The following is a 14,284-nucleotide window of genomic DNA, read 5'->3' on the forward strand; positions in this document are numbered from 1 at the left end:
TGATTCATTGGGAGCTGCCGTGCTGATAGGGAGGGTAGTAATGTTGTTTTAGAAAGCATGATGGAGCCCAGTGTGCAGTCCTGAGCCATCCCTTGTTCAAGTTAAAAACAAAGTTAGTGACAAAAAGAGGCTGTTCAAGCTTTTGGCCAGTGTTGAAACAGAAATAGGGATAATTGAGAAACTTACACATGAATTTAGAGGAGGGTTCTTGAAAATTCTGGCAATCCTGTTTCACAGTTTAGCACTGGAGGTGTAACAAAAATAGTGCTTCTTTATGATGGAGCTTGCTTGGCTTAGGAAAGGCATTCAGTGATGCGTGCTCTCTGTCAGGAGAGCATTGCCCTGATGACTTAGAACATCCCTTGTAGCACAGTGGCACTTATTTTTCTGGAAAAAAATTGTCTGTTTGTCCTAAACAATATACACATCAACAAACTTAGCTGGCTGTGAACTGTTACTGGAAAATATTAGATCTAAGGTATTTCAAGAACCATTAGATGTGACAGCAGCTCTTTGACATTGATTTCAGTGAAGCTAGTATTTTGTGTATTACATCTTGTGTGTTCAGTCTGCTCATGAATGTGGGGGGGATGCATGTTCCTGATTTTTTGTTATTTATCCTCACAAAGATTTCACTAATTCACATGAACTTTATTTGGCTAGTGGAAAGTAGATGTGCTTGCTTTTTTTGTTTTGTTGTTTGAGGTTTTTCCCTTTCTTTTTGTTTCTTTACCAGAAATAGATTGCACAAGCATGAATACTTTTCCAGAAGTCTGGTAGACATGGCAGAAGGTTAATGCATGCAATTTTACACTTCATAAAACTCTGTAAAACCTAGATATATAAAACAAGGTTATAATTTAAAACAATGTAATTTTAACTGCTGCAATACTTGCCTATCATACATGAATGATTCAAGATCTTCAGTGTAGCTCTGATCGCTTAATTTTTTAAAGCTTGTTGCAGAGACAAGGAATAGTAGAAATGACTTGCTGAGGCTGAATACAGATTATGGCTGTTTCAAGTTCAGCAACTTGAAATTCTTTAATTTCTTCTGGATTATAGTGTCCACTTGCAAATAAGTTATCAGGGATGTAATACCAAAAGAAAAAAAATTCAAGCCTGTTAAAATAAAATTTATCTTTTATTTTTTTTTGCCCCACATAGCTAATTTATTCTCCATAAGATAATTTTCTTTACTGCAGTATTTAAAAGTACCCTGCAGTAATAAGTGCTTCCGATAGATATATATATATAAATGCAGCTATCCAGCAAAGTGCAATTTCAGCTTGGTAAGGGTTTGGTTCACTTATCATGGGGACTGTGTGGGTTGTTTTCAGCAACACGTATTTTTGTTTTGTTTTTTTCCTTTAGATTCTTGAAGTAGAAATATTGTTTGGTGCTTGAAATCCCTATTTTGAGGGAAATCCCTGAGAAGCTGTGAAGACCCCTCTGTTCATATTTGCTGCTGATGAACTGTGACAGAAGCTTTGGGGGAAGGGAGATGGGTGGGCCTGCAACAATCTCACTACAAAAATTGGAGTAACTTATCAGCATTTAGAAAACAGCATCTGTCTGCAGCCCAAGCTCACATTTACTTTGGAACTGCTCAGTGCTGTCTGGATAGGGAACAACAACTAAAATTTCATGCAGATTTAGAAGTCAATTCTACCCTTCCTTGGCAGGTGAAACTTTGAAAATTGAGTACTTAGTACTAGGGCCTGCTGTTAATGGAGAACAACAGTGATGAGCATACTGTAAACCTTAAACAGTCCAGCCTATTGCCAGGGTTGCCAAATACTTAGTATGACAGAAATAGGGAAAATTAGGGATTTCAAGTAGTCAGTTGGCTTCCTAAAGAAGTATTTAGGCCTATCATATTATCGTATAATTTGGTCAAAAGTAGTTGTTCTGGCTTGGTTTATCTCATGACATTTACATTTCAGACTGACTTCTTTCAAAAGAAATGTGATCTGAAGTGTTTAAAAAAAATATTCCAAAACCAAAAGAGGATCAAAACTTTGTTTTGTTTGTGTTAAACTCTTTTGCTTATAATAGACTAGAAAGTTCTAGTACTGCTCTTAGAAGATTTGGGACTTAGTGGTGTTCAGGGACGCATGCTGGGATGACAGCTCTTGCTGTTCTTACTAAAATTTGCCCAACTGGGCTGACCTGGATAATCCAGTAACAGCTGCTCACGCTCTCTTGATGCCCTCCCCAATGAAAGCATCTTACTACTTTGAAGATGATGAAGTGGTGGGGAAAAATATCACTTTCTGAAAGTGAAGTTTACGTAAAAGATAAAGAGGCAAAATGTAAATGGCATATGTATTGGGAAAGTGAGATCTAGAATGTGAGATCTGGAAAGCAAGACTTGGAAAAGGAGCTTGGGCTGGACATGACTGATGTGAAAGCCACAGAAGCCTGTTGTTCTGAACTGATGGGTTCAGAAATGTTTGAGCAGTTAGGGTTAATAGGAGCCGTGATGGCCGCAGGTGACCTAGGATCAATCAGACAATTGTAAGACACCTGATGCAAGCAGGGATGTGTCTGTTTAGGGTGTTCAAGCACCCTCTGAACTTTTGAAATAGAATTTAAATTCTAAGTGCATGTGAGAGTTGCCATGTATCACCTCCTGTAGTGTTTTCTACAGCATCTACTCTTAGTATTTGTGTTTTCTTCGCTGCTGTATGATGACTTAACTGCTTCTAGTGGCAGTCTAGATTCTGGAATTGGCTTTGGAGTGTGTGACTTGCAGCTTTCTTGGTCTTAGTTGTATTATTTCATTTGTGTTTCGCAGTAAGGGATGAGCAGTGTGCACCATGTTATGCACTTAGACTACTTGTGCTGCATCTTTTTCCTCTTTTGCTAGGAGCTGCTAATAGAAAATCTTTTGGCTTTCCTTTTTTTTTCCCATGATGTATTTTTGGGCACCTATTATTAATTTAGGTCCCAAATATAATTTAATTTAACAATAAATTAATAAATTAATTTAAAATTAATTTAACAATAAATTAATAAATTAATTTAAAATATCTTTTGTAAGATGTCCCAATACTGTCATGATATATGCCATAGGAAAAAAATTATAATGAGATTATAAAGAAACAAATACTACTGATACTTCATAGCTCAAAGAAATTATGTTGTGGTCTTTAGCTTTTCTTGTTATCACCATTAGGGATTTTTTTTCATGTAAATTTGATGCGGTTGCATAAATGATGAAGAAAAAGCAGCTGTAACATTTCTGTAAAGACTTACTAATAGGTGAAGAGGAAACTTGTTAAAAAGAATTTAAGAACTAGTTATTGAATTCTAAGCTCTGTTTAAATTATTATTATATAGACAAAAAATAGGCAGATAAAGGAAAAAAGAGATTCTGTTTATTACAAAATTCTTTTCTTTTTTTGTAGATTTAAACTAGTCACCTGTATTATGCTACTGTTTTGGTTTATATTTAGAATGCACCTGGGTTATTTAAGCTTTTTGTTGCAATTATTTTCTGACTGAACAAAGACTTACAAAATGGTTTGACCCTGAAATATCATCTAGGTTTGACCCCTGGACAGGGACACCTCCCGGTAGACCAGGTTCTGAAGACCCAGCCAAATTCACACAACAAATCCTCTATGATTTACTTGGTTAGTCTTAAAATTGATCACAGACTCTGTTTACATATGTCCTTAATATTATATAACTACTTAATTAGTTGGTTTTGCATGCAGTTAACATGAATATTAATTTAACTAAAACAGTTCATTTGCTTATAGTGTTAGTGAGACATAGAATATTAATTTGCTGGAAGAATAATGAGCTTTATAAGTATTATCTAGAGACTTTAATAAAATGCTTTTAGTTTTGCCATAGTACTGTTCATTACATAAGTCTTGCATACATAAATTAGGGCCACTTACATATTTTCTCCTTTTCCTTTCTTAATGTGTTAATGTAAAATTAGTAATATTTTTCAGAGGAAAAAGAGTTACTGGCTTGCTTAATGCAAAGAACAAAATGGTAGAAAAAGGAGATATCAGAATACAGAATTTACTTGCTGGTTCTGCCTTATTTTCCCTATAATGATAAATATGATCTTCTGCTTCTTTTCCTTTTTTAATCAGACCCACCAAGTTGTATCACAGATGAGGGAGCAAAGGTGGTCTTGCCCAGAAGGGCTTTGGCCATGTTCTTTGTTGGTTGTGTGGTCCCAGTGTCCTGTGTGGCAGTTTCATGTGTGTGTGCCTCCCTGAGGCTGCTGTTGGCAAGGGGACAGTCTGTACTCAAAATGTCAGCACAGTGTCAGGGGGAGGTGGGGAACAGATATTAACACTGCAGTTTAGCATCCATATGAGAAAATGGGTTCCTGCCTTGCTGTGCCCCCACCCCTTGCCCCTGAAAAAAGAAAAAGGTAAGAAGAAAATTTCTATAGAATGGGAAATTTGCCATTTGCAGGAAACTTGTGCTTTTGAAAGTCAGGCTATTTATTTAAAACTCTGTAACAATTTTAGAGATTAACTTTGTCTGAGTCTGTTCCTGATGGTATAGTTTCTGACAAGTTATGAACTGAGGGTTTGAAATGACCGTCATTATTTTTCTTTTATTTCTTAACTTGGCTCCCTCAGCTTATCATTTAAAGTTTTTTCCCTTTCTATTTTTCATATGTGAATGCATACTATATATCTTCTTGTGCATCATAATTTGTTTGAAGGTGTGTGAGGAGAATGGAGAATTAGTATTTTGCTCCTTTCTTCCATTTTATCCAAGTACTTTACTCTTTGAAGGTGTTTCTCTTACTGTTATTTCAGGTATCCTACTAGTAAATGTTTCTAAGCAACCATTGTGGTCTGTTGAAAAAAAGCTGCACTTATTAAAAAGTCCCTGAATATTTATATGCTATTCTGTAACTGCAGTATTGGTTAAATAATGTATGTATTTATGAACTGAAATGTAGAAGAATCAGTCAAGGACTATTGGGTAAATAAGATATTTTGAATTTTTCATGAACTTTTAAACTAAAACAAGGTGAAACATATTGTAATGTTGAGTATTCAAATGGATCAATGGCTGGAGATTAATTTGAAGCTTTTTGTGCTTAATCTTAGTTAGTGCCTTGTAGCACAATCTAGCAACACTGTCCAAGTTATGAAAATACCCAGAATCGGCAGGCAGCATCGAAGCAGTCAGCAACAGCCTCTGTAGAATAGGAGCTGGACAGGCTTTTTGCCCTAAACCTCTGCACTCAGTGGTGCACGATTGTCTGTGAGATGGTACTGTCAGCATAGAAATACAGCTGTGGAATGGGAGAAGCATATTTGCTCTGTGTTTTATACCAAGGGTGGAATGGTGTTCTGTGTGTATCTGACTGAAGTGGAGATGTTCCCACCCAAAAGCTCTTGTATAGAATTTTGGAGTTCCCCTGAGGTGAGTGTTGAGGGCTAGTGGCATTCTCTCATCTCCCGTGTTTCATGATGTTTTTACAATGTGGTGATCTGTACCTGGTACTAGAGACTTGATGATTTTGAAACTGAATAAGAGCTGGAGTTCTGCTCTGCCAGATTGTGGATACCCATGGGTAGCTATGTGCTTCCCAGACACCCTGTCTCCCAGCTCTGGGTATCTGAAGCACAGGTTTATGATATTATATATATTAACTGTCTTGTGAGCATGACAGAACTGGGTATGATGATGGGTTGCCCCTGTCTAAACTAAACAGGAGAAACCTGTCATTGGAAATGCACCTTCAGCCATGGCAATCTCATACATCTGTATCAGGTATTTTAAGAAAAAAGGTTCAAGCAGTTCAGGTAAAAAAAAAAATTCTTTGTAGGAGTCAGGCTGGTCAGTTTAAGTGTCTCAGGTGAAAGACAGATCTCTCTGCTTTTTCCAGATACTTAAAGTGACCAGGCTACTTACCTGACTGAATTTGACCACTGGTTTTGTGGTTATTGCTGAAACATTTGGCCTTAGGCATGTGAGCTTTCAAAGTGATGTTTGAGTTACATTTTTTCTTTATGACATTTTGCTCATTTGGAAACAAAGACTGAGTTCTTTTAAAAGGAGGCACAAATGGGAAAATGAGATCATTAATTGTTGAAGCTGGTACTGTAACAAATTGACTAGAAATGTGGATTCAGAGAAATTGATGTACTTTATCCTTCTAAACTAAATGAATTCTCCATCTGCTTCAGCTTCTCAACTATAATGAGGACGTAGGGCTGACTCTGCTATTGGTTTCTCTGTCTTCCTGCACTATTTTGGAAAGTTTAAACATTTCTTGCATAATTAAATACACTTTCAATAAATCAATCTCATAATAATTGTTGTTCAGGAGAGTTCATTATTCAGTTCAGTCTTTTAAATTACTGTTCTTCTTTAAAGGATTCTTCTGACGTAATGGCTTCTTCTAAATCCATTTGCCATGCTCTGGCTTGTAATTACTTTAGATTTGAAGAATAAAATGAATGGCTTTATTATTAATCAGTAGCAAATTTGTCTTACTGTTTTTAGAGTGGCCTTCACTCATGAAATAGTTTTAATGGTCTAGATAGCAAAACACTTCATACCTCTCTTTCAACAGAGATTTAGTGAAAGCAATCAGATAGTTTTGTGGGGTTTTTTTCTTCCCTCTCTCTCCCATCAAACATTTGTCACAGTGACTGTCATCATGTGTTTGCTGTTGTATTCTGTGAGCTGCTGGCCTTCTGAAAGCCTTGTTTTGCTGACTGCTTTTAAATTGGAAGTTTTTCAGGCTAAGCTAGATTTTATTTTTGCCTTGTGCTGCGGGGAGTGCATTGCACTTAAGCATAGCATTAATTTAACATTGGCTTTTACGGTGGACATTGGCCTGTAAGAAGTTTGTCACTGTTCAAGCATGATGAAAACAGTATCTGTTTCTTAACCCCCTTCTGTTGATGTGGGATTTCATGGTTCTCAGTGACAGTGATTTTGTAGTCAAGAGTAACAAGTCTGTGCCTTCCCATAGCAAAATGCCCTCTTGTTTTACAGCAGGTGAGACTGCACAGGTGACTGTCCTACATTAATCTTCTCCATTTGGCATCAGTGCCTTCATAGTCTCTTGTAAGGTTGTTCAAATTCATTCTTAATTTTTAACTGTCAGTCAATGCAAACTAATATAATGCATTTTTAGCCTTGCTAAACTTCTTAGGATCTAGTGGATGTTACACTAATATCTCATTTCCATAGACTACTTAGAAAATGAAAGTGGGTTAGTTGTAGAGTTATAGACATTCAGTCAGTCTCAGCTTTTAATTTCCTTAGGAATTCATTACTATAACAGCACTCTGGGTTTTGTTTCCTCTATCAGTTGTGATGCTTAACAAGGGTTAAGAATACTGAGGAGTAGGAAAAAACATCCGAAGAGGAATGAATAGCATCCTTAAAGTCTTAATTCCATGGCTCTCTGGGAGGTTATTAAAAGTGTAAGTGTAAAACTGGATGGAATTTATCCGGATACAAGAATTTCATTGAAGACTTCCACATATATGTTTTATCCTTAATTCTATTAGCATTACACCTTCTTTGGTCTAGTTTCAGGAGTTGAAGTAGTGTTTCATTTCACATTTACAGTTTTCAGTTCAGATCCTAGTATGTATGTGTTTATTTAAATACATTTTTAACTGTGGAAATGGTAAGCTTTTGCTAATGGCAGTGTGGTCATTTTCATTGGACATATGGCAAGAGATTTACATAAAGGTCATCCCCTTCTTGGGACAAAAAATACCCTGGGGTTTATAGAACAGGGAGTACAGTTGTAGTAATAAGGATTATGCTGCTGATAAGTTCCCCTCAAGGCCCAGTGATGGTAATACCCCTATATTTTGTCTTTAAAGAAAACTGCTGAGAGGCAATAATTTTTTTTTTGTATGTGTCCCATTTTCATTAATGCATGGTAATTGATGGAGTTGCAGTGACTTGTAACAGTAATGAGTTCTAAACATAAGAATGCACTCCTTTCTAATAAGTGAGCACTGCTGGGGTTTAAAAGCGTACTAAATCAGTTGCTTTAGTATGAATTTATTAGTTTTTTTCAGCATTAGCTTTAATAGTAGTTATTTACATAAGCGTACATCCCATTAACCGCCATCAGGGCTGGAAAACATGCTGAACTGTTCATATTTTCATATAATTATTGAACATAATGGTATCATTTGCATTTCTAAACAGTGATGTTTCTGTCAGGCTTGGAAATAGTGTCTTTACGCAGTCCCTATTTCACATCCACTTATTTGACATCGTTAAATTTTATGCTAATGTGCTTCCCTAGAATGTCATCAGTAGGACAGATGCTTGCACTTTAATATACAAATCAGTGATGCTTTTCCCTCCCCCTCCCCTGAACTGCAAAAGAAATAAAAAAGCATATCTGCACTTTTTAGATATAGTTTGTTTCATTCTAAAGAATATGTAAGAAATGAAACTAAGCTTTCACCTCCGTTAGTCACTTCCAAATGTTGTAATAACAGATACCTTCATTGTGAACAGTGAGAGCCTGTCCTCTGCCTGAAGGAGGAAAAATCTTCTAAAATTCAAAGCAGTTATGTTAAAATAAAAATTGTAGCCTTGAGCTTGCTGCCTGTGTAAGGTATGGAGTCTCACAGAGCAAGCTGCCTGGTCAGGCAGCAGCCCATAAGCCAGATTGGTTTACCTGGCAGCAGAGCATGGCTGTAAAGAAGGTTAAGGGAGGAAACTGTTTCACCTGCTAGGCTCTGTCAGCAGAAGTGTATTTTGACTTGTACATTGTCAGGTTTTTAGTCTTACACTTTTAGTCTTACACTTTGCAGACAGGCAGAGATATATGAGCTCTTGCCAGCTAAGTGTGGATGGTAGTTGTTGTATGAACAGGGCTGACTTTTTTTTAATGTATGTAAGGGCTTTGATGCTTCTACTGAAGTCAACACTGAAGGCAGAGGATCAAAAACCTGAGCGACCAATAATTGTAGGTCTGAATGTGGAAATGATGGAATAAAAAGAAATAAATATAATCAGCAGCACCACCAAAATCACATTGCTTTTCTTCCACTTAAAAATGAAATTAGTATTTTGCATTTGGTTCTGTATGAATTTATCTTGGGATGACTTGCTTACTATTGCAAGTAGAGTGCTAAAGGTAGAGCAGGTGTTTGCAGCCTGCAGTATTCAGGCTGGTCACAGGAAAAAGTAGCTATTGAGATACAGAATGTGTTGCTTATGAGCCCAGTATGACTCATATGAATGAGAATGGAGATCCACTGGATCTCCAGCTCAGTTCTCTGCTTCTCCTGATTTACCAGATGTGGCACCAGGCAATTCCTCTGTTTTCTTTCCTACTTACCTGTTTAAAAATTTGTGGTACTGCTTGCTGGCCTTTGTGTGACATGAAGGTTAAATGTAAGCATGTTGCTCAGTTACGACATTTCATGGACACACTGAAAATTTTAAATAAAACAAAAAATTTTAGGGTCAAGGAAAAGACTGAGAGAAGTATACTACACTGGTTTGTCAGTTTCATTGTTTTATACATAAAAAATGTTTATACATAAAAAAATGTTTTATACATAAAAAAAATACTTGTTAAAGAATGCCTTTCTTAGTCATGTCTTAAAAGAAGGTTGGAATGGGGCAGCCAAGTAGAAAAAGGTACTTGGAGTGAAATGAAAAGGCATATTTTATGCATAAAGGGCCACGTGAGCAAACTGGAGATAAACTCTGATGTGTTCTGGGCTTATGGTGTCTTTAATTATAGATGATTAACAATTTGCTAGTTACTTTGCAGACAAGTATGGAGACAAAAATCCCTGCTAGGAAATGCTTGCAGTCTAAGACCTCATTCTGGTGGTGTGTGTAGAGGTGTGTTTTAAGTCATGAGAAGCAGCTATATTAAAACAACAAAAAATTTGCTTTCATTATGTCAGAGGGAGCCATAGGAGTTGTCAAGGATTTCTGTTAGAGTTTTGAGCTTGCAATAGGGCAACCATTTTATAGCAAACAGTTTGGAGCCAGCTGCTTTTTAGTACACCTTTTACTCAGAATTAAATATGGACACAGCAATGTAGACTAGCAAATTGGTGAGATGTGCTAATTTCAGCTGTGAAGTATTGGGAAATTTAAAGAGAGCACCTCTGGCATGCAGAGCAGATTGTTGTATGGCACAGAGTCTGAGCTGACCTCTTGTCAATGTCTCATTTAAATCCTGAAAAGAAGACTCTAGGTAATTGGCAAGTATCCTTATTTTAATATGCGGCCATAAAAAGGTAACATATGATGATTTTTAACATCAGAAGATTAACATTTTACCTTTAAATAAAATATGATTAACTGGTACAGAATTAAAAGTAATAGAACTGAAATATTCAAACTATGACTCTGTGGTGTCAGATTATGCGTTGAGTGTGACAGTTTAAGTACTGAAGTGATTTAAAAAATGAGTCAGCTGAAGGATGTATATCCCAAGTAGTGAGAATAAAATGGAATAAAACAATTGTGGCTATCAAAACTTTCTCAAAATGTCCTGGCTGAATGAACCAGAAGACCAAAGTGTGATGTTGTTTACAGTGACTGGGTTTTGCCCGGGTGCCCGTGCAGATGCATCAAGGGAGTAGTGCATGCTGTAATGGCATCCTAATCTATAATTTTAACCCACCAAATCATGATTATTCTTAAATTTAGTGCCCAGGCCAAGACTCTTCTTGGCTGCTGGGTTCCTCTGCCTTCAAGAAGGTTCAAATTTGATTGATTTAGCAATGCTTTTTTTCTTTCAGTAGTTTGTAGTCAGCCAGGCTTTTTCTGATCTCTGTACAATTTCATTTCTGATGGATTGGCACATGTTTTGATACATGAAGCTACATGTTTGCCATCTGAATTTCTTGGTGTCACTGTTTGGAAATGTGAAAATGCCGTTGTGAAGGTTTGTCATTTGACTTCTGCATATTTTAAGTCCTTGTTAGTAAAAATGCTTTTTTTCCCCAGCTAGTAGTTCTGTAAACTCAGCTTGGAATTTGACAATGAAGTGGCATCTTGCTGTCTTCTGAAGTTCTGTAAATGAATTTTTAGAGTGCAATTTGGGCATTTAGTAATCTTCATGTAGAAGTTGTTTCTGGCATGTTTGTGCACATTAAGCTGTAACACTTTGAAATTGTGTAGGAAGAATCAAGGGCAGGATTGGAATATGGCTTATTCCAAAATGCAAAAATAAAAGAAGGGGCAAAGAAAATGTATTATGGACACAAAGATTGGTAGGTCTAATTTTGTTTACATCCAGAGGGAAGGATACTAAAGTAAGTGTATTGCTTTCAAGTTTTTCCTTCAGAGATTAGAATTTTCGTAATTATATAAAAATGCAAGCAAAGAATTTAACACCCTTTATAATACATTAACTCTTCCCGTGTGGATTTCTTAATGTTTTATTATCTTCAGGGGGAAGTTTTGGGTTTCTCTAAATGTTGCTGGACAAATTGATGAAAGGTCTTTAGATGATTTTAAAGATGTTACTCAACATCTCTTACTGGTGCAGAGTAAGTCTTGAGTGAGCACAGCTTTTAATGTCCAGCTGTCACTTCCGGTAACTGGACAAGTGCTGCAAGCCCTTATTGCTCTTTTTCAGTGCAAATAACCATATTTAACTTGCCATTGCTCTTTGCTTTAACCTGCTAATAAATCTACTGCCTAAATTTTTCCTAGGAAAAGAGGGAAATTAAAAATGAGGAGTATGTTTCTGATTATCTGCAGAGAGAAGTGATGGGAGCAAATGAAATGAACTTACTTTCAGGACCAAATTTGATTATGGGAAGGATTGTCTGGTGTTGTCTCTGGTAGTGTGGGGCTAGATTTGGTAACCCAGAAAGGCTCATGGTTTCCCCAGAAAGCCATCTGGGTATTTCCTGGGTCCATCTGCTCTCATGCACACACAACTTGTGAATCCTAGTTGATTTTAATGAACTGTTTATATTGAACTTCTCTTGTGTTGGCATGGTTCATGTTACTATGTTACACTCGTCTTTTTGTAAACAACCACAGGGCAGTGCAAAGATTTTAACAACAATATAGTTGCATTGTTCTGACTGGGCATTGAATTCATTGGAGAGTCTCCTGGCTCGTCTGCAGGGAACAGATGACTATCAGGAACCTTCTGGCTCTTTCAAACAATCCTCTTAATATATTTCTGTTTCTAAAGCTGTAAATATCTTCCTTGGTTTATTTGTTAGTTCTCTTCTGTGTGCCGTTTTTTAAGGATCAATGTTTTAGAAAAGCTTCTGGTTTTTTTTTTTATGACACCTCCTAATTTCCAGGCTTGACACAGTCTCATCTAGTTTAAACATGCTTGTTCTTGTGCCAGTATTTTGCTTAAATAGATCTTCCTCTCTTTCATGTTTATGTAGAAGGGATTATAGCAATAGACGTTGCCTCTCTCAAAGGGAAAGGAGAGGACAAAGTGAGACAAGTTTCACTTGTTGTATGAATGATGGGAAGTCCTGGCTTCTGGATTAGAACAGGTTAGAAATCTGAGTGAAATGGAACAAGGCTGAGAAGGATTGTATGACTGAAAGGTCAGAAAACTTAGCTAAGTCAGAACAGCAGTGTGGACTAATTGGTATTTGTTTGCTTTTTCTTGCCTATAGAAGTTGTCTTGATGAAGTTCATCTTCGCAAAGCTAGACAGAAAAACTTTTGATTGGTGTTATACAAAGTCCCCAAAGGTTAGATTAAATGCACACACGTATGTTATGATTAAAGGTTGGCCCACTAAGGCAACTGAGATTACTGAGCTGACAAATTACAGTATGACTTTAAGTAGGCCTCTTGACTTCCCCCGTGGCAAAGGTGTCTTCTCAATTCTTGCCGTTAGGAATTCTGTTCAGTCTTGCTTTATCATCAGCCAGGGACACACCACTGTGGGTATTCTTCTGCTTGTTGCTCAAGGACATTGAGCTGTTGTGAATGGTTTAAATTTTTGGAAAAAAGGCATCATGTAGCTGGATTTGCATTAACTGAGTAGCTAGTGGTGTCTCAGAACTGTGAATGGTGCTGCTCACAGTAAAGTCAGGGTTTACTTCCCATCATTATGACTTTTTCTTTTTAAATACCAATAATAAAGTAATCAGAGGTTTGGGACATAAGTCTGCAACACATTTATGTTTTGTTTGCTTTTTGTGTTGTGAGTTTTCACTGTGCATAAGGAAATAAACATGGCTGAAATAATTCTGACAGAAAGTACAGGACAACTGATTATTCATTCAGAGTTGCTAAGTGCTGCCCTTGGGTGTTTATTTGGGCTCCATCTTTGCCTTCACTTGTCCCTCTTTTGGATGATATGCTGCTTTTTACCATTGCCATATCTGTTGCTCTTTGTAGACACTAAAATATAATCTTACCTCATATTTCATAGAAAACATATGAAAGGAAAGCTTTGCAATTAATATCTTACTGAATGAGTCATTATTTTTTGCTGGTCCTTGAAATTAAGTAATGTGTGGGTAACTCGAGTTGCAGGAGCTTTGCACTGCAGCTTGTAGTTTTGACATAAAACTACTATGGGCGTGCTGAATCAGTGGTATTTTGTCTCTTTTATATCTTTTGGCCTCAAGAGCAACCAAAAATGTATTTGTGAGCCGTAATAAAGACTGGTTCTTTCCCCTCGCTCTCCCCTCTGTCCATACTGCATTGCTTAAGGTGTTCTGCTATTTCCTTTTTCTTTCAATGTCAGGAATTTTATTTTAATAGGACTTGTGAAATCTGGAGACTTATGGAAGATTACTAAATCTGCCAGAAGTTTATAAGGCTCATGAAAAGTATATGAGATTATACATAAACTCCTTTTCAGTCTTTAGATCTGCTTGCTAGATGATGTGAATCGTCATTCCCTAGGAAAGAGGCTTTCTGCTCAGTATATTCTCCAAATTTTCCTGTAAGATAATTAGTCTAACTGTCTTTGAAGTGTGTTCCTTAATGTGAATCTATTTTTCAATGCTGTGTATTTTGGAAGGGTTATATTTTGTATTTGCTGTAAGTTGATTCAGTTTCTGTTACTTCGTGTAATATTTTGTATATTTTGGAATTTTACATTATTTTTTCATGTCTGCTTGTCATTGAAGGTTGTTTTTAGTCAGGAGCAGTATGGATGTAGGAGGAGGCAGAAAGTTTCAAGGAAAGGCACATAATGGTGTGAAGCATGAGGCTTAGTTGTTTCTATGGGTTGCTGGATTGTAGGACAAGCATTTCTCCCTTGTGGACTCTAATTATGCTGTTGCATCTCTTGAAGAGAATTAGGGATGATATCTTGGAGTTTCTGCTCC

General features: G+C 36.7%; 1 protein-coding gene across 1 annotated transcript in view; it reads left to right on the forward strand.

The window, feature by feature from the left end:
• The window catches only part of KIAA1328 (KIAA1328 ortholog), a 171,673-nt gene that overhangs the window by 19,381 nt on the left and 138,008 nt on the right, over window positions 1-14,284 (forward strand). The gene's annotated exons all lie outside the window — the stretch shown is intronic.

The sequence above is a fragment of the Haemorhous mexicanus genome, chromosome Z (genome assembly GCF_027477595.1).
Source record: "Haemorhous mexicanus isolate bHaeMex1 chromosome Z, bHaeMex1.pri, whole genome shotgun sequence".
Classification (NCBI taxonomy): Eukaryota; Metazoa; Chordata; class Aves; order Passeriformes; family Fringillidae; genus Haemorhous; species Haemorhous mexicanus.